Here is a 22,457-nt window from a genome sequence, read left to right on the forward strand (position 1 = left end):
GTCTCATCATAATGATTTAAACTCAGTTCTGAACCTGGATGGCCAGAATTGCCAACAGAATTTCAGACAAATTCTCCAGAACACTGTATGCAAAGGCATCTGTATTTATGAAATTTGACTAATTTAATCCTTTTCCCACTATTCCACAGTCCTCCAAATTTGCCAGGCAGGGAATTGAGCAACAGGCTCAAAAGTAATGGACAGATCATCTACTGTGTGGATAATGTTTTGTAATTTAGTACCATCGGATGTTTCTGCAATCAACTTTTGTTTTGTTTTGTTCTTTTTTACCAAAACTATTTATAAAACATCCAAAAAGCTCAACCAGAATGCTACCACTTGCTTTGTCAGCATTCAATTCAATAATTTCCCTGTCAGGAAAATCTAAACATGTCTACCTTAAAGCTCTTAATTTCTTCACTATCCCTCAGCTTCTCCAGGTACTTAATAATTTCTACTATAAACCATATTACATATTCATATAGTTGTCTTTTCTGCATTTATGTTATGAAGCTACATGCAATAAGGATCCTCTTTCACATCCAGCGCTTTTCAGCTTGGGGTGGTGAATGGGGCACAGGGAAAGTGACCGCTATTATTTATCAAGAGCCCTTCAGAAGATTCTATGATGCAGGTAGTGGGAGGTACATGCCCTAACTCACTTCCAGGAAAATGCACAGTAATATTGCAATATTTGAAAGTGAAAAAAATGAGGTAAGTATATTAAATTTGTAAATTTCAGAACAGTTATTTTAATCAAAATCCTTGTTTTCCATTTGGGGGAAAAGAGTACTGTGGAGTACTGTGTCCAGTTCTGGGCTCCCCAGTACAAAAAAGACAGGGATCTCTTGGAAAGAGTCCAGCGGAGGGCCACAGAGATGGTGAAGGGCCTGGAGCATCTCTCCTATGAAGAAAGGCTGAGTGAACTGGGTCTGTTCAGCCTCAGGAAAAGAAGACTGAGAGAGGACCTGATCCAGGTCTATAAATATCTAAGGTGTGGGCAGCAGAGTGGTGAGGCCAGATATTTTTCTGCAGTGTGTGGAGACAGGACAAGGGGAGACAGCCAGAAATTGCAGCATAGGAAGTTCCGCACAAATGTGCGAAGGAACTTCTTTACAGTGAGGGTGATGGAGCACTGGAACAGGCTGCCCAGGGAGGTGGTGGAGTCTCCTTCTCTGGAGATGTTCAAGACCTGCCTGGATGCCTACCTGTGTGACCTGCTGTAGGGAACCTGCTTTGGCAGGGGGTTGGACTCAGTGATCTCTGGAGGTCCCTGCCAGCCCCTATGATTCTGTGATTTTGTGATTCTGTGATTCTACTACAGTGTGCCAGCTTTAAAATATGATTCTTTAAAGTGGGGTGTTAGGAAGGAGGAACAATATATATGATGTTATATTATGGCAAGATACATTTCAACCTCTCTTATAGTAAGTGGATATGTAAGCTACTGTCATTTTAGGTGAACTTGTAGGAAAGGGCCTATTCTCAGTGCTTTCTGAAGGCCCAGATACATTTATGGTACCATATAAGTACACAAAGATAAAAGAGACATGCTTTATTTATTTATTTATTTATGTCACCACTTTTGTCTAAGATTGATTAGCTTAGATAATTTTCTTGCTAAAGCATTTGAAATACTTTCCTCGCATATCAGGAAAATAAAAGGTAAAATTAATATCTTGGAATTGCAGAGGGGGCTGCCTGCAGGGTGTACAGACTGCTGTTTTTCCCTTTAAGATTTATTTCTCTTCCTGGTTACCTTATTCCTGTTCCAGTATTAGCATTCATATACGAACGTATGAAAATCAAGGCCTCTACTAATCTACCCTGTGAAATACCTAATTTGTTTAGCTTCAGTGAACAGAAGCACAGGAGAGTTAACACAGGACTCTCATATAGGTCTTACATCTTGTGACAACCCAAAGCATCTCTTCGATGTTGATACTATGGGGCTTCAAACCTCATGCATTTTGCAAATACGACCTGAAAATAAAATTCTGCTTTTTGTAGACTTGAACACTCCATTTCTTTGAAATTTTTGAGGTTAAATAGGCTAGAATTTTATTTCAAATATTAATGAAAATAGTTTGCCCAACAATTCTTAGAAATCTTTTTTTGTTTCAGCTTTCTTTAAGATGCTTAAACTAATTTCTAATGTTAATGTTCACTTTTAAATGTATTTTATTATAAAGTTAAGAACTTTCATAATTTACACAAATAAATCTTTCTTCTAGCTTTAAAATTAAATACATTTGTTCTGAAATCTTATTTTTCATGAAGCAATTTTTGTCATAAATGGTGAATATAGGGCCACAATAAATAGTTGAAGTGTTGAAATAAGCAAATGAATACCTACCTCAGGTATCTTTATGGAGTGTCTTCTCAAGGAAACAGGGATTAAAATATCAGAGTCTCTTGCAATCCAAACTGTTAAAAATACAAATGTAAAACAATCACAAAGTGTAATTTTCATATGATTTAGAATATGAGTTAGGTAGGACCAAGAAACATTTATTCAATGTACTAGCTTATTTTATATAAGTAATATTCAAACCATGAAATATTTCTCTGGGCTTATTCCAGGAAACTTCTCAGCTACACATAAAAAATGTGCAGCAGTTGTACCACCCATTCTCCCTATGGTTTCTATCTCCAAAGAAGGTAGAAAAATTTATTGTCTTAGGTCTGACAGTTGCCAAGCAGACCTTCCTTTGGGAATCATCTTCATTGGTGTCATTCTTAGAAGCTCAAGTCATGGGCCAATACTCCCTGGTGCTAGTCACTGTACAAACAAATTATGTTTAGCTGTGTTTTTAATGCCAGCCAAGACCAAAGTAATGAAAATAAATTACAACTGTAGCTGTATCTCCTGCAGACTGAAAGCAAGAGTATTGATATTATTAGTCTCCTGCAGGAATTGCTTCATGGAGTACAAGGATACAGTATCTAAGTAGAAGAGAAGTTCTAGTTAGTTTCTAAACAATAGAGCCAACTGTCACTTCTACTTCTCAGCCTTTGCGTATGGTACCTTGAATTTTTATTGTTTCTATTGATGCTGCTTTTTCATTTTATTTTAAGCAACTATGATTTTCAGAGTGGGTTGGTAAGTGAATGCAGACTAATTTTCTATGGCTATTCTGGCAGCATTAAAGAGGAACTACTCAATATCTGAAGTCACTATCCTGCTCTGCTCCCTGGTGGAGGGAGTAGAGAAGGTGTCCCCAGGAAGTCTGCTTTAGCTAGGCAGATCATGAATACTGGTTTATGGCTCACATATTATATGACGAAGCAGAAGATGACATCTGATGTCTTTAAAGTACAGTTTAAAGTTATTTCAAAGAAAGCTATACAGAACAATTTAAGAAATGCTTTGTGTTTTCCCTGAGTTCATAATGATGAAAAGAAATCAGAACAAAAGCATGGAAGATTGAATTATAGCACATAATTCAAACAAAATGCATACTATGCCAATTTGGTCTGCCACTCCCACTCAGTAAGAATGATAGTTTATTTAGTAAGTAGTCTTATTGAAGTGGGTTGGTTAGCCATTGAGTAAGTGCTATTTTGTAGGAGAAAGATTTGCAGAATCCAAGAGGTGATGATTGCAATGTAGTGTTTAATCCTTGTGGCTTGCTAACAAGTGAGCCTTTGGCTACATCTAAGGATGCCCCTCCCCCCCCCCCAAAAAAAAAAATTCAAAAAGTTGTAAAGAATATTATTTTATACCATCTTAATGGTCTTTTCCAACTCCTAAAATATTTAATTTATATAATCTGCAGAATTTACTCAGGAAGTTATATATCATGATTACTTAGTATTCTTTACATTTTCCAATTGCCAGACATAACAAGCAACAAAACCAAAAGTAGATTTATCACATTCTTTGAGAGATTTGTAAGTAAGAAATACATTAAATTATCATCTCAAAACAGGCTTACTGTTATATAAGTATACTACCAGTACTTTCAAGTACAGATATACACTTAGAAACAAAGACCCTTTCCAATGCACTCCTGCAGACAAATTCTTCAGGGTACAAAGATGTCTAATAAGTTCCTGCAGCTAGATGAGAGCAAACAAATTTGCTGTGAACTAAGTACTTACTCTCTTATCTAATGCTATCTCTGAAATGTTTGTACAGTTTTTTTAGTTTGTTTTCTCACCACTAATGCATTTGTTTCCTGCAAGAGCACATCTCTCATTATGATAGTTAAGAAAACAAAGAAATCACAATTAACTGCACACACAGAGTCCATCATATTTCCCAAAAACTGTGTCAAATTCAATAACACCGTGTCCCATAATAGTGGACAGAACATAGATTTCCAATTTGTTAGTAAACTAAATGCCACTGAGTAGCATCACGACAAAGAAAAGGACAGTTTTGATAGCTGAGAAGCATTTTGAACATTTGCATAAGAAAAGATTTTATTTCTGAATGAACACCAAGAACCCCCAATGCAGAAGACAAGAGTTTTACGTAACAGAAATAATTAGGTACATTTATGAAAGAAAAAAAGTGAAATGTTATAACAATAGTACATACCCTTCAATACATTCTGCTCAGAATATGTAAGTGCCTTTAAATCATTTATGTCTACATGCAGGAAACTGATAAATTTTGAACAAATTTAATTGAAATCACCCCTGTAGTGAGTCTGAAGGAAGGATTAAATTTAGCAGACTTGCAGTGTCATATTGTAGCACTAGACCACCAGTTCTGAAGCCTACTTTTTTCCAAAAATAGATTCTATACCTCAATCAACACATGAGTATCTGTCTAACTACGTCTTGGAAAAGAAAATTATTTTACTTTCACTCTGAGACTTAAAGATGTTTTTACTAACAAATCTCAAAGTTTAATTTCATTTTAATAGTATGGTGTAAAGATACAGGATTTTTGTACATTGTACAGTTTTAAGTACATTGCAGTTTTGTTTCTCATGTAATATGCCATGGACTTATTTAAAGAAAAAAAAAAAAGCGTAATGAGATGGACAATATAGGCCATATTCTGCATTTTATTGAGTCTGTATTACTGCCAGTGGAATGTCACAGTCGTATCTGGGTACAGATACGTTTTTAAATACATTATTGATCCTTATCATTGTAGTCTACATGATCTAAAGATTCACAGTCTCTTTCTGCATTCCCAGCAATGCAGTCTTTGTTTTCTGGCATCTAACTGTGATAGTTTCCATATTGTAACAGAGTACTGTAGCCTCTGACACACTATGACCATTTTACTGTTAGAAGGAAACATATTCTTTATTTTTTTTTTTAAATTAGTATTTTTAAAGTATGTCTAACTCTGTTGGGTTTTTGAGATTGTTCCAGTGTAATGGTCATTATAAAGTACATTTTTTCACAGCTAACCATTATCTGCACTTCTGAGAACCATCCAATAATAAACCCTCTTGTCTTGTTTGTAAAGGCACTGCAGAAGCACAGAGATGTCTATGGCAAATGTGACCATTTTTGGACTGCTTAGCTAATTTATACTCTGAACACTGTAGTTTACACAACAGCTAACTACTCTATTAAATTAGATTTTACCTGAGAGAAGTGCCCAAAAGTGCAGTTTTTTCTCTCTAATTTGAGTATACCTCAACCTTGTTTATGTAAAATTGAAATAGCAAACCCAGTTCTTTTACAAAAGTATTGTGAAGACAAATTAATTAATCTATGCCAAATTAAGATAAATTAATTTACGTGGTGAGGAATGCCATGGAAAATGCTCATGAGGAAAGTAATAATTCTACATTCAAGACGGCTTGAATTAAAGCTGTGTGAAGAATTGATTTTTCACTTCATCGGCTGACCTGAAAAATTGTGGAAAAAATCAATTTTGGAGCAACCTGAAATGATTTTCTCTCATTTTTCTCACTGGAACATAGAGATGGGAAGTAATACATACGTTTTGTCTCAAACAAAATATTTAATTTGTCTAGAAGTGAAATATTTCAGTGTTAGCTTAATTATTCATATTTTTTTAACAAATTGCAGCTAGATATCATAAAAGAAGTCCTCACTTCAAGCTTAATTGTTGGACAGTTTATTTTGGATTTAGAGGGGGGTTTTGTTCTTTTTTTTTTCCCTTCAGTATTTCTCCCCCACATCCCCCTTCCAGTGACTGATGCAATTTTTCACCCACCACTTCATTTTGGCTAAAAAGGGTGCAGTGAATGTGGATAAACTGCAGACAGAATCATAAACATCATAATTTTGTATATCTTGGGAGGTCAAGCCACCTAGCTCCACTACTTACCTAATCCTTGGCTTCCCTCCTTATAATCCCTGCAGGACTTCCCAGATCCAGGAGAGGGAACATACTTTCATGACTTCTAATCATTTTGTTACATCAGTAAGAGTGTTTATAGCACCATACATGCAATACATATACATAATCTATATTTATGACTATATGTGTATGTTCTTTCTTCTTGTTGTTGTTATTAGTACTGTAATCTTAGAAGTATTTTACAATAGGAAAACTGTTAATTTCTGATATTCTCTCCCCACCTTAGTTTTAAAGGGGGTATCAGATTTAAATAACTACCTACACTGCAGTATTTTTTTCCTGAGAAATACCAGTTGATATTGTTTTCTACCTCATTTGTTATAAAACTCTGATATCTATAGATTAGGATTGGGTTTAGTTCATTAACTGGAGATGATGAGCTATGAAAACAAACAAATAAACAAACAAACGTTAAATTCCTCTGATCTTGGCACCTTTGCTATACAGGAACCTGTGCAGCAAGAAATTGCATTCATTTTGAGCAACAGAATCTCTATGGTAGTTCTTTTATCTTTCAGTCTAGCAAGTTGCTGCATCAGTTTTTATAGACAGGGATGCATAATGGCCATCCTCTTCCTTCACCAATCTTCTTCTCCCAGTGCCAAAGACTCCTGACAGCAGTAGCTTGTGTCACCTCTGTGGATTCCATACCTAGAAGAACCACAGTTACACTGTAGATTTTAATTATTATCTCTTTTTAAGTACTTGTTTAGGGAGATCTCACTTCAGGTAAATTCATTTCACAATTCTAGATATTTATGTTTTAAACTGCATGAAGACATTATTCTACAGTCTGAATGAGGTGCATACTATCTGCTAGTTTCAGGATATGCACATTAATGGATAGATGATCATTTGTGACATGAAAGTTCTATTAGAAAAAAAGAACAACAACATTCCTCTAAATTGAAATACTGTATCATAGAAAAGAGTTCCAAGGATTCCACTTATGTTGAGATATATATATACATCTCTATAAGTCCTATTGAGCTGAAGAGAAAACAATCACCTAGACTGAGTCTTGAATTTCATTAGAACAATCAAGAAAAAGCATAAAGTTGAGTCATCTGCAGTAGCATTCACTAAGACAATGGAGTTCAGAGAATTTCCTACATCCATGTATTTTTCTTTTTTTTTCCTATGAGGTATATTGGAGAAATTCTCTTGTAATGAACAATTTGTGAAAGAGGATTTAAAGAGAGCTAGGTGTATGAATAATAAAAAGTTACTCAAAAAAGAGGAATTAATCAAAGAGTTCAAAAGGAATTTGAATTTTAAAAATAAATGCTACTGATATTAACTCTGTGTTTCTTAAACTGAATTGATAATGACAAGAAAAGAGAATGTCAAAGTTGAGGTCAGTCCTTAAAAAGAACTGAAATAAAGAATTCATGGATATAATGATCATTCTGCAGGATAAGTGTGGACATCTGATTTCCATACATGTAATTCAGCATTCAGCAAAAAAAGTCACTAAACCATAAACTGGGGAATGTTAGGTGGGTGAACGAAATCAAGTGTCCTTGTTGCCTGGTTTATCACTGTCAGAGACAAGATATAGTACAAAATGGGTAAAGGTCTATTCAGAATGTTACTCCTCTGCAAGTTTGTTATCACAACTGATTTGTCTCAGTGGAATTTTAGACCAAATGAAATAAAAATATAATTTTCTTGACAGTACTATGAATTTTTCTGGGCATTTTCTCCAATTCAGTCACTTTACACAGCCTATGTGAATAAAAAGGAGAAAACAAATATCCCAAAATCTAGAAGTGTGACTCAGTCCAGTCAATGCACACATGGAATTATGATTACTATAGGCAACATGAAGAATTTGAAACAGATAAAGGAAGATATTTTGGTGTTGAAACTGTAAAAAGCTTCAGTAGCACTTCAGATGCAGTATCAAAGACTGCAAATAAGTTTCCATCATAATCAGATTTACCACTAGATCCACTCTCAAGCCACTGAAAATCACAATTCAGACATGCTTTTCTTTCAAAATGAGATAGTTGGGATTTTGTGACTTGCTGAATTGATTCAGAAAATCACGCTGTTTAAAGTTCCTTTAATCCTAAGGCTGTTTAATTTTTACGTAATACTGTTTTGCAAAGCCAATCCAGTATTTCATATGAGATCCTATGGAGAACACTAATTGTCTAAGAACTAACACTTACATAAATAATTATAATAAAAAAATTAGGCGGTGGTTTACTGAAGGTTATAATGGGATAAGTTGAAAGAACCTCATAATAGTCTTTAATTTGGTTCAGGAAAAACCATGCTACCAGACTCACCTCTCTTTTTTCAACTCACATGCTTAAGTGTCTGAAAAATTTACTTGCACTGAAAGCAGACCTTGACAGTCAATAAATACATATTTGTTCTGTTCCCTTGATAGCCTTAGAATTTACTTTGTTAAAACTTTCAGACAACAAAAGACAATCAGATTGGGAAACAAACTATAATTTGACCTGGTTTATTTCTAAAGTGTTCAGAAAACAAATTCTTATACCTTTCAGTATCAATATTCTATAAATTGTTTTGGTATTTAAAGGATATAGGCATCAACTTTCATTCACACTTAGTTGGTGTTTTGTCTTCCTTCCCATTAGAATTTTTAAGGGTTAAGTTCTGGTAGATTTCATGTATTAATATAATTTATATATTAATTTTATTTAATTAATAATATATCTTATGAAACCACAATTCTAGTAATTTTCATGCAAGATAACAATACTACATAAATCACATCTTGCAGCATGGTAGCTTTTTTAATGTTTATTTTGAAGACAAGCAACTGCAGGACTGAAAATAAACTGTAAGAATATAGAATCTCTATCCTATTTTTTTTTTTAACTCCATATGGAATATATTGGGAGAAGATGGCAAGCAAAAAAAATACTTACATTATCTTGTATCCTTCCATCCAGTAGAGATCTAGAAGTTCTGAAAAATACTCCAAATAGCATAATTCATCAAGAGCTATTGAGGTTTTGTTTAGGCCTTATCTTATTGACTGTTTTCTTTGCTGAGCTTCTTTCAGCATTAAAAGGACCTTAATGTTTCTTCAAACAGAGAAACAAATAAGGAGTTTGTCTGATATTTTCCAAGACTAATCACATTTAAGCAAAGCTTAAGATTTTTTTACTGAAACAGGCTTCTGTCATGACTGATGAAGGCTGAATGAGCTCTTGAAACAGGAAATGAAATGTCTCGGTTATGCTGTGGAGAGATTTCTATAAAGAAAGTGTTGAGGAATCAATGTTGTTCTTTAAATCTGTACTCTTTTCAATATTATTCCCCATTAATTTTTTCATTTATAGGATGAGTTTTTAAGGAGGTGGAAGGACTTGTGTATTTCCAAAATCAAGGGGTTTGCTGCAAAGTTATTTTGAAAACAGAGTACGACTTTGTCATATATAGGTTCTTAAACCAAAATCAGATTAAATAATTCTGTTCACAGATCTGTTTGCATACATTTTATAGGGCTACTAATTACATCTTATATCCTTCTAATGCCTAAACAACTTTTCTCTTGCATTATGCTCTTTCAGATTTCCTCTGTGGTTTCAGCTTACCAAAGTTGTTTTGCTTTCTTCTTATGAGATCTTTTTAAGTTTGTTTATCTCCTACTCATCCTCGACATTATACTACCATGTGTGCACATTCACCACCATGTTTTTATCCTGTTGCCCAGTCCTTCCCTATTAAAACAAAGCTAACTCCTCTCCAACTTTTACTCTTTCTTTGACACAAACTTTCTGCACTCTAGTTTAAAAGTACATTAAGTTTACCTCTTTTTTAATTTTATTTTTTTGTTGTTGTTGTTCTTGTTTCTTTTTTGTTTTTTTTTTTTTGTTTGTTTGTTTGTTTTACAGGAAAAAGCTCACTCTACATTATATATTTACAAAAAAAATAAAATAAAAAAAAAATAAAAAAGAAGCTTTTAGTCTCTGAAAATTAAATTACTCCAAAATCACAGTAGCAATTTTTCCCCCGCCCATACTTTTGCAGTTACCAACTACATACAACATGAAAGAGTGGGTGGGGTTAGAGCAGATTATTGCAAAATTCCCATGAAAAATAATTCATATGAAACTATCCAGTCTCGAAGGAGCACATTAAGAATTTGCGCTCTGAAGAGGTCCTTAGTTTTTGTTGTTGTTTTTTCCTTAAATTGCCCTCTGTGGTAATGGCTTGGGGCTTGTGTTTAAAAACAGAACTTCTCAGCTTTATGTTAGTGTAGCAGACATTCCTATAAACACAGTTGCCTTCAAACTGGTGGGATAGTGAGCTCAGTAGAAAAAGCGCAGCTGGTACAGAAACACAATAAATTCCAAATGCATTACTTCTTCCCTTCTTCTTTCCAAATACAAAACATTCAACTACATTGGATTCTTTGATTTTTGATAACAGGGATCCGTTTCTAAATGCAATGTGCCCCAGGTTACTGTGTAAATTTTCTTGGCCTGTGATCAGGAGCACACCTGACAGATGCAGACTACCTCTCCTGTCACCTTCATGTAATCCTTCATGTTTTGTATCAAAGAATTCCACCAGCAGTTGAAAGCAAATTTATCCTCAAAGGTATTTATGACAAATACAATAATTCCTTTTTAAGCAAGGATGGTTTAATCCACCAACCTATTAAGTATAGTATACCTCCAGCAAACAACCATTATGTCTCATTATCATATTGCACTTAAAAATACAATTAATCCCTTAATTGGAATCTAAAATATATAATTTCCTCTGTGCAGCACCTACGCTGATAGTAATCTGCAGAAAGTGGTATCCAAAAGTTAATTAAGAGCAAAATGTTCTTACTTAGTAGGCTTCCTGTTCAGACACACAATGGCTTGATGTTTTTTATGCTTTCTCTGATTCAAAGGATTTACAATACACAGTTTTGGAAAAGAAGCTCAATAATTGCTGCTAATTGCCTTCATTTTTCGATGGTTGGATATATTTCACATAGATCTTGTTTGACTGTGCTAGACATTTTCCAAGCATATATATTAAATTTTCCTCTTATTAATTCTAAAACTAGCAACAAGTTTCTTTTCTTCCCTACTGATTACACCCCAAAATCTTTTGGTAAAGTGTTTTTCCACAGCTAGTGATAATTACACTTAAATAGATAATAAAAATAATTGTGTGATTAAGTTTGCAGGTTTATAGCTCAGAAAATATGATCTCTATTCTCGTTTGTGCAACTGATTTGCTGTGTCATTTATGAAATCATGGATGCTCTCAGCTTCTTTTCCTCCAGTCTTTCTTTGCAGGGTGTTCACTTTTGTAATTTTCTCTCTGCCTGTCTAGTTAAAACTAAGGCCAAAAATATTATTAGAAAATGAATATTGCAATATATACATCCTCACATGCATATAAACATATACAAACATGCAGATATATATATGGTTTATATGCCAAAAATTCTAGGAGGGATATTTAATTTAGCTAAAGTGTCCTCAGCCAACATATTCTGATTTCTTTAAATGTATAAACACATTTTGCTCCAGAAGAATTTCCATTTACAGCAGAGCTGCCTCATGCTTATTTTGCCTGTTTTTGAATGGACGGGAGCAAGCATAACAGTTAATTCTGAAGAAATGACTTTCTGGATGTATTAGGGGACAAATCCAGATCCTGGAATATTTACATTTTAGCCATCAGACAGACTGATTGAAGCAGGTATCTAAACTGAGATTTTTTTCTCTTACAAGAAGCATAGAAAGGGCATTTGGAAATTAAGTTCTTTTCTGCTGAAGCTGGTTTACCATGTACATGATGAATACGTGGCATCAGGACTTGGTGGATTTGTATATGCCTGAGAAGAAGACACCAGGTAACTTGATTCTCAAAGTCTTCAGGTACGCAATGGAAATACACTTCCAAGGATTTCCTGGAGATTATTTTGAACTTGAGAGTTATATTTCAAAATCTTAGAGTGACACAGTTTTGAAAGTTATTACAGTAGAAAGGTAGATAGATTTTAGAATTATATTACCAAGTGATTCACCACAACAGGAATGGCTCTGTGGTGTGAAACAGCCAGTGACAAGATCTAAGGTCCATGTTGTATTTTGGGGGGTAGAGGGTTACTTGAGGTAAGGTCTAGTATGTCCCTTGAACTGAATGCCCACTAGCAGTGGTGTATGTTAGGTGCATTTTTGGAGTATCACAGTTTAGTTTCATTTGAAATAAGTCTAGTGTGTGTGTTCCTATCCTGCTTAGTAAAGCAAAAGGTCACAGTAGGGATATTAATTATAAGAACAGTTTTGATCCCAGTTAGAAAAAGACAAAACAGACTTAATTTCAAAATATGCTTTTTATTATTATTACTGTTTCCCAAGAAAAATGTTAGAATACCCCCAGATATTTACTTTCTGCCATCTCTAATACAGAAAGAAAAAGCAAAGCATGCAAAATGGTATCAATTAATGAACTCTTGTTCATAATAACCTTGAGAATCCAAGATATATGACACCATAGAATAGCTATTTCTGTTTCAGTGATTCATAACTTCATGGTATGCATTTGACTTTGGTTTTGTTACTTTTCAGCCTAGTAAGCCAGCAGCATTCAAATGCATTACGTTCTTCAGGAATGTGCTATTTATTATGAAATCAGTCTGTTAACAGGAAACAAGCTAAACTTTGACTATTTTCCATGGTAAGAGCAAGATCTTTCTGAAACATATACAGTTGGTTGATCTGGCTTTTAAGTTTTAAAAACTGCCCTGAAAACCATCAGTACCTGGCAAGATTTTCTACCATTCACTAATTTTCAAGACATGTTTATTAAAACATGTCTTTTCACCCATTCTGTTAATCTTTCACATTTTAATGAACATACTATATCTTTGCAGAGACATAGATTGTACTATTATTTTGAATTCAATTTCTGAAATAATCAGAAAACAAAAATTGCCAAGCAATTAAAAGGTACAGATTTTAGCACATAAGTAGTAGGTGACCAACAGTTTTACAGAGGGGATGTGTTTCCAAAGCAGTGAGATGTCGATCTCAAGTGAAGCGAATCTCATTTAACTAAGAATTGGCACAAACATACTTCTTAGTCCTACATTTTTTTTTTACCCTCAACATTAAAAACTCCTCATGTTTAACAAATTTGTTTCCACCTATGTAATGTAAAAATCTTACTTCACTTTTGATTTTACAGAAGTAACACACATATATTAATTCATATCTGATTTAAAAGAACATGCCCCTTCTTGCTGAGGTAGTCAGATTTCAGCCTTTCCAGATGAGTTATCTGAGTGAAAATACTTCTCCAAAAAATGTTGATGTGGGAGGTTTTCCCCTTAGCAGCTTTACATACAAATTAGATACATGTGCATCTGATTATACATATATATATGTATTTTATATATATATATACATATATATATATATATATATATATAAAACAAAAAGATAAAGAATTGATATTATTCATGATTTTGGATGCAAAGCAATTACTGTTAAGCATGAATCTACATTGGTTCCAGTAGAAACTACTAACAGCAAAGAAATAGATACAATCTTCATTAGTTTGCAGTGGAACAAAAACGTAACTGTAAGAATTTAATCTCTTTTTCTTACACATTACTTTTAAAATACTAGTATCCATAAATGCTATCATAGCAATTACCAGTCCTGTAGCCTTTACTTAATTCTTTTACAGTATCTGCATTTTTACATTTTTATTTTCAATGTTATTTAAATTCTAACTGAGATGGATTCTTGTGATTGAACTCATGCATGAAATTTGCCTTCAGTGTAAAAAAAGAATAGGGAATAATAACAAACTCAGGAACTGTCATGATCTGTGATAGTATTAGCCTTATCTTAACTTTGAGAGATTATTTTTAATGGATTTCTTAACATGATACTGCCTTTTAATCAAAGAAGTTGAATATTCATTCCCCTATTACAATATTACATTAAATATGATGGGATAGTTGTTATCTACATAGCAAGTATTTTCAGTGATCTGGAACAAGAAGAAAAGGGAAACGTTTTTCATAACAGAAAGTCAGCTCTATGGACCCAACTTCTACATGGATACTGCAATACTATAAAGCTAACTAAAACTCAAAATCTTGACTTCTGGAGTTGATTTATGTTGGTACGTGCTGGCTGTGCATTTTCAAGAGCTAATTTATGAGCAGATGTTAATTTGACAGAAGTCCGCATAACAAAAGAGGCTATTCTTCCTCAGTGTTCACTTATTAAGAAGTAATAGCTCTACATCCTACATCTTGTATCATTCTAAATATTTCCTAAAGCTCTTATCTTTCCTCTTGCTTCTCTCTGGGCTCTGTTCTCTTGACTAACAATTTGCTTCAGTTCTTTCTTAACAGCTTTATTAACAGTACCTCATTAAGAAAGACTTTTATTTTTGCATCCCACTAAAGCTTTTTTATGTTTCTTTTGTTTTGTTACAAAATAACATCAATTATTTCACTCTTAGATCCTTGGTGTTAGGCTGTTATTGGGTAGTCAACAGTTGTCTGTATTTCTTCCATTCAACTTCTTTGCTCCCCTGTACACATATCCAGATTCAGCAGTAGAGTTTTCGTGTGATTTGTTAATAATGAATCAGTGTTTTATACTTTTCATTTTACATCACTTCAAAGTGTTTGTTGTTGCTGTTTTCCAGAAGTCAGAGCTTTACATCACATCTGTTTATTTAACATGTATACTGTGATTAGTGTATGATAGTATTACTGAGAATAAGGTTTGACTTTCTCTAGTGATACTCAAAATAGAAATAAAGTGTACACCCACAAAGAATTTCAACTAGTTTCTTTTCCTCTTATGCCTAGCTGAAAGTTCAAGGTTATCAAAATGGACATGTATTTCTGTGTCCACTTGCAAAAGTTCTTGGATGATTTTGATGGTTTTCACACCCTTTATTTTCACAGACAATACCATTATCAGAATAAATACACAGATAAATGAGCATGACTATGTCCCTCTTTGCTTTTCTAATATTTTAGTTTAGTTTAGTTTAGTTTATTCTATTTATTTTTCAGATTTTCTCTTTTCCAGAAAAAAATGTTGTGGACAGATTAGTGCATTTTGGTTCAAGCATTTTTTAATTTGTTTTATGTAGTGACATGTTAGTTTAAAGGACACAATCAATACTACCACAAGAGCAAAATGTGCAAATTGCATACTGCTTTCCTCTTGACTTCTGTGACGTTAGAATCCATTATCTGTAGTGGGTTTTCAATAACTGTATTAAATTGTCCCATTAAAGAGCAAAAGAGTAGTAACCTCTCTCTCCTAAAAGCCTTCAAAGATATTAATTTACCTTGTAACTTATTTTACCTAGTACTTGCTAATTACTTTTGGAAAAGAGACGATGTACATGCATAAGAAAAATTGTATGCCTATGTTTTAGGTTTATTCTTCTTGTTGTTTTGTTTTGTTTCTCATAGTGTTATGAAATCTTATTCCTAGCAAGGGCAACTACACTTTTCCAAACAATCTGCTTCAAAGTAGATGTCCCATGATAAAACTCACTTCATACTTGTTGGATTTATGGAAAAATAGAGATGAAATTAGCATCAATCTGAATAGATACTAAAAACAGTCTACTGTATGGAGAACATAAATACCTGCAGCATGAGTTTTAAGTAGTCTTTTTCAAAAAACACTTGAGGACAGAAGCCAGAAATTGGATTTCCTTCTATTGGTGGAGGCTGCACAGTTTAGGCTATAAACACGTAGTGATCAAGTTGAGAGAAAAAAGTTACCCAGCAACAACTCAGCACACATATTTACTTTTCAGTGATGCTTTAATGATATCTCAACTTGTAGTTGGGACAGGGTGAATGTATATATCTGAGCAGTCATATAGGTAGCAATTTTATCTTGTAGCCACTTGCCTCAACAATCCTTAACTCCACAGGTAGCGTTTAGCACTGGAAAATGCAGTGCAACATTAGCATAGTTTTTGGTTTACTTTCTGAAGCTGATGGGCTAATACACTAAAATTGAATTCCTATATCAAAAGCAATGCATATTCAAAAGCTTGTAGATTATAACTTGTACTTTTCCCAAGAAATCTGTTCTTGTGAAATTCATAGTCCAACTGATAGTCAGATAAATTAATGTGGCTTATTGATAGGCATTCTGCCACTGTATACATCATAACAACATAATAATATGAAAATCTAATTTTATGTTGATAATTTTCCTATTAATTCCTTAAAACTTGTTTTGTTTTTAGAGTTAACAGGCTGGGTAAAATTAATTCATGTTTCTACTTGTTGATATTCTAGTTATCAGAACTTGTATATTAAAAAACTTGCATTATACAGAGACAATACATTATATTGTCATATTAGTGCAGCCTGAGCTATTAACTGAGCTGCCAAAAGATATTTTCCTTTTTGTTATTTCAGATTCATGTACGAATATTTTGAACAAGTAGCTGCATGCTGTATTAACTTATCTTCCCATGTCTTTCCCCAAACTGCAAAAAATACCCACTTTGGTGACATATATATGTTCCAAACCTCTCTGAGTACAGCCTACTTACATAAATTAAACCAAACCACCAGAAAAACAGCAACAGAGGGAAAAAAAACACTTAAAATCTCCAAGAAATATGTTCTCATTTTAATGTCAATTAAAAATAAATTTAATAGCTGTAGCTACAATTATACTGCTTTTTCTTCTATAATGGTATCCATTCAGTATTTCTCCTATTTTATAAATTCCGATAATATTAGGGCTGCTCTCTTGGACTCAGAATGACTGGAGAACATGGCCATCCCTAAGTCAGCAGCAAATATTCATCATTGCACACACCTCAGAAAAGAAGTTTCTCATGATGTAAAAAATTTTACATGTTTTTGTGTATGATCATGTAGAACTCTATCTGCAGTCTGTTAGCATTATCAGAGAATATTATTAAAGCCCATCAATCTAAATCATTACTGACTAACTTCACTGGAACTCCTGCCTCTTCTCAGTCATCAGTTATATTTGCATTGGCTATGAGGAAAGAACCAATCAGGGATACACCTAAAATGAGAAAATGATGAGCCTTGGGAGACCATAACACTTCTTTCTATTTAGTTCTCAGTTTAGACAGAAAGTGGTATTTCAACAGAAAATAATTTCAGGTATTGCTGTGAATTGCTAGTGATTCTGCACTCACCTCCATGCATTCTTTGTTCATTTCTAAAGACAAATAAGAACTGTTATACTTTTTGTAATCTCTATCTTTATTTTGATTTGGCAGAACATATTGTCTTTATTAAAAATAATATGAATTTTCAGCTGCAGAAGAAGAAAACTAAGTATCATAGAAACAATAGTTCTCAAACCAGAATCTCATGACTGTACAAACACTGATGTTGACAATCTTTGGTCTAGAGGACAAAATGTGGATTCCAATGGGGGTGTGACTATAGGCAACAGTTGCAAAGGTTCTAGTACTGATACTTATTAGCACTATAACTAGTGTGAATTAATATGTGAGAAAACGCAAACATTTTGTGTCAAAGCTATAACATATTTAAAACTCTAATCATAATCTCTTCATCGTCTTATTCTGGAATACAGTTATTTTAAAAATTCCAATATTATTTTGAAAATAGATGATACAAAGGGTGATGTAAAAATGTATAAATGAAAATGTAATATATTTTTTTGAGTTTCCTCAGAAGGCTTTCAATATTAGAAATAGAAAGTGTATCTTAGAAATAGGCTGCATTCTTTTTTTTTAAGATTTTCAAGCTATTGCTTTTTAGAGTGGGAATGAAAATGGAAGAAGTTAGGACCAATAAGGAGAAAATGTTATAGAACATAGAAAATAAGTAAGCTTCAAAGAGTAATGGAAATCAATGGCACACAAAGTGCACCTAAGAAATACTACACACCCTCAGGCTTCATTTTCTCTGTCCTGTAGCTCCTCAACTGGGACTAGAAAGAGAGAAAGAGAGAAAAAGAAAGAGAGAAAGAAAAGAAAGAAAAGAAAGAAAAGAAAGAAAAGAAAAGAAAGAAAGAAAGAAAAGAAAGAAAAGAAAGAAAAGAAAAGAAAAGAAAGAAAGAAAGAAAAGAAAGAAAGAAAGAAAGAAAGAAAGAAAGAAAGAAAGAAAGAAAGAAAGAAAGAAAGAAAGATAGATATATTAAAAATAAAAGGAAATATTACTAAAATAGATTTTTCTGTTAAAGTTAGCCTGAAAATTGGAAAGACATATTAATTTTGGCATAAAAACTAAAGAATTTTAAAGAAAGCCATTTCAAAATAATTAACCTTTGGTTCTTTTCAAGAAATATCTTTTAATTTTTAATCTGAAATTAAAAACAATACATTCTCTTCATGTCTTTGACAAACTCTGTACTCAGTGAACAAAATAAAGTTGAAAGAACAGTGATCTGTTTTGTTTTGTCTTCTCTCTTTTTTTTTTCCTTTTTACTTCCAAGTAATCCCAAGTATTTATATCATCTTTCTAACCTGTTGCATTTGATCAATGATCTGAGATTCAAGTTATTAATGCATAATTTGGGGATGATATATCTGGAATCAAATAATCAGTTAACTTCTTCCCTTATAGGTTCTTGTACATATAAACATTCCTATCAGAATACAAAAGGAAATGTGCTGTAATGTACTCCACCTGTTAAAGATGCTTGATAGTTTGAAAGATCAACAAGTTTTCACAAATCCAAATGCAGTGATAGCACAGAGTTTCTGCAGACTCTGGTGAAAGTCAAAGCTTTTTTATGGCCTTGAATTGAAGCCAAAACCGCAAGATCCTTGTACACTTCAAATCCTATTTTGGAAAAAAAAAAAAAAAAAAAAAAAAAAAAGCATTTGATCTGCAAATGTAATCAATAGTTTAGTCTGTCTCTAGGAAGAACAAGAGTCATTTTTCTTCTATGTCCTTGAACTGGAATGATATGTCATCAGGTGCATCTGTTACTCTTCATTGGATACTCTTTTGGCTTAAGCTCAAACTGGCAAACTTCTGCATTGATTGAGGACACCCTTTAAACTTTGTTGCACCCATGTCTTGTTTTATAAATCCCCATAAGTGAAGAAGACGCTTTCTTGCTTTTACTGACCTTATGTCTTGAATGAATGTTATTTACTTCTGTTTCTTTGCTTCCATTTGTGCTTCAATCATAAGCCTTTGGAAAGGTATCTTTTGATACTACTAAAAAAAGGAAATAGTGCATTTCTGGTGGCCATACTTCTGCTCTCTGGGAAGGCTGAAATGCTTAGTATCTTAGTGATTTTGTTTTATATTGATTTTTTATTATAATTTCTCAAATATGTGATACTCCCATTTAAAATAAAATACTTTTCCCTCTTTACTTTTATCCTCTTAAAAGATAAGAGCTGCCTGAGATCTGTCAGTTTTAATGTACAGATACAAAGAGGCTTAAAACCTAAATACCTTTCAATACATGATGATGAGCAATTTTCTAATCGCACCATTACATTCTAAGAGAGCTAACCAAAAAAACAGCAACATATTGAAGACATGAACACTGTTGGTACCACTAGATTTGAAGACAGAAAAAAGTAGATTTACCTTTGAAAATAAGATTGCTTGAGGGAACCTGTAAAAGAAACAGCAGCAGACAGAAAGAAAAGAGCTGATATGAAAACCATAGAGGAGCTTAAAAACATTAACAAAAACCAATGTGTTTCCCACCTTTTCAGTGCTGTTGTCTCAGAGAGAAAAAACAATGGATGAACAAATAAATATATCCCAGCCTTTGCCTGTCCTTTTTATTCTGACCTCAGCTTTCTAGGCACAACTATACGGGAAGCAAAGCACTCAGTTTCCCCTTCCCCTACTCCCAGGGGGTATTGTTTTACTGTATTTTCATGAAAAAGCCCCCCATTAAATAATGCCCAGAATTAGGTTGCAGATTGTACTCCAGTGCATAAAATAACTTTCAGAATTCATTTTATGAACTTAGATTAGTAAACTTAATATGTCTATTCTAAACATATTAAAAAACAAACAAACAAAAAAAAAAACTCCACAAAACCATGTTCTTAAAGTGGGAAACTAAGAGTCATTAGACCTCTGCTTTGGCGGTGATTAGCCATAGAGGCTATGGTTTTGGAAGTATTTGAAACAGTGTGGACCTTCATCTCAAAAATATGAAAAAAAACAACTTTACATTGTGCACAACATAACTTTCATATTAATAAAAGCTCCTATCTCTACCTTTTTTCTTAATACTGTTGCTTAAAATATAAAGTCATGAATTTAGAAATGAAGCAGAATTTCTAATAGTATGTTCTGACAGGGTGGTTAAAAATCCATTGAGCTGAAATGTTTGAGAATGAGGTACAAAATTTTGAGAAAGGTAGAAAAATGTGATTGTACGGAACAGTTAAGAAACTTCATTCCAGATAGATTGAATAATTTTACTGGTGGATAGAGAAAAATATGTATGTATTTTTCCAGCAGCGTTTTGCTATTAGTATATTTTTATTGTTTCATACATACGGATTTCTAAAAGCAATTTCCCCCTTTTTGGCAATATTTGTAGCTGTGCCCACTAAAATGCCTGGATAGATCTAGTTATTTACGCTTATAACCCTTATAAACAAAAATAGCTGTTATTGTTAATGAAAATAGCAATTATTAGGTGGCTTTTTTTCTTTTTTTAATTAAAAAAAAATAGAACTGATTCTGACTTCTTGATCAGAGTAGACAGCAGTGTCTCTTCTCTGGTATATACTGAAAATAAATTTTGAAAGGGCGCTCTCCAGTCATACAGAATTTTTTACTTACATTCAATACAGGATTACTGTGGTATTCACATAGATCTAATTAGTGAATACAGAAATTAAACTGATGTGCATTTCTTTCTTCATTGTAATATATTCCTTTAAAAACTATATAGAAATATGTCAACTTTTTTTCATGTACACACCTTGTCAAATAACAGTGGGAAGATATGGAAGTGATTACATGTTCTTTAACCTTCATGTGACCCCAGCTAGTGAGGTTTGAAATGTCCTGATCTGTGCTGCCCTGAAGACAGTAATCCTACCTGCTTCTTCGTGTGGAGGTGATCCTGTTAGTAGGATCAGTGACGACTCAGTGACCTAGGTCGCTGATTTCTCCTGAAATAAAGCTATTGGCTACCAGTGAAGGAAATCTATCCCACTCTTTTTGTTTAGAAGGTTCCATTGGTAATAAAAATTGTACAATGATTAAAAGCAATGATTGTGTCTGCTGTGCTCTGCATGGGTACCTCCTCATGCATTAGTAATACAGGTATTCAATAAAACCCTCATCTGCTTTCAGCTGACAATTATTTAACTTTTCTTTACACAGAGGCTCATGTTCTTTTTGCAGTATGACAGAGCTTAATGGAGGTGTTGTGAAATGCCTTCATTGGAGATCTTCTTTAATTATAGATGTCCTTTGTGACAAATTCTTCTTTAGCATGTTTCTTCACTCCAAGAACATCAGTTTAAGCCAGTGATCAAAGTGTAGTTGAGAGAAACTCAGTATATTAATAAATCTGAATTTGCTCTGCATGAGCCACCACCCACTATCTGGATTTCAGCTTCAGCTTACCTAAATAAATTAATGAACTTAAAGATAGCATTCCTACAAGGTACAACCTGTTGGATCACTGTATAAATCATAACTAATTTGATTTTTACTACTTTTTACTACTCACTGCATGTTACTTTTTTTTGGAATTTCTCTTTTGATTGTTCCCATTTGTGGAATTTAGAGCCATGAATCTCTTTTAATTGATCATTTTGGTTGAAATTTCAAAATTTCAATTAAAGTCTTTTGTAATACTTGTCCATACATTTCATTCTTTGCAATGTGCTTTTCTTTCAGAGATTTCAAATGTGTTTAAAAAAACAATCCAGGTCAAACATGAAAATCTTTTCTGCATTTTTCACTCAACTATACTACTTAAATTAATTTAAATGAGTGTCGTTATTTTTACTATTTAGAAAGTAAAATCAGAAGCATAGATATATTGGAAAATATTCCAACTATGGTTATTCCAGCTGAAAAAATATTTATACACTTATCATATTAGACTCACCTAGATTAAATTAGGCTTAGATGGAATGCACAAATCTGGATCTGTGCACTAGACTGGTACAAGACATGTGAATTATGTGA

Source organism: Lagopus muta, chromosome 3, assembly GCF_023343835.1.
Source record: "Lagopus muta isolate bLagMut1 chromosome 3, bLagMut1 primary, whole genome shotgun sequence".
NCBI lineage: Eukaryota > Metazoa > Chordata > Aves > Galliformes > Phasianidae > Lagopus > Lagopus muta.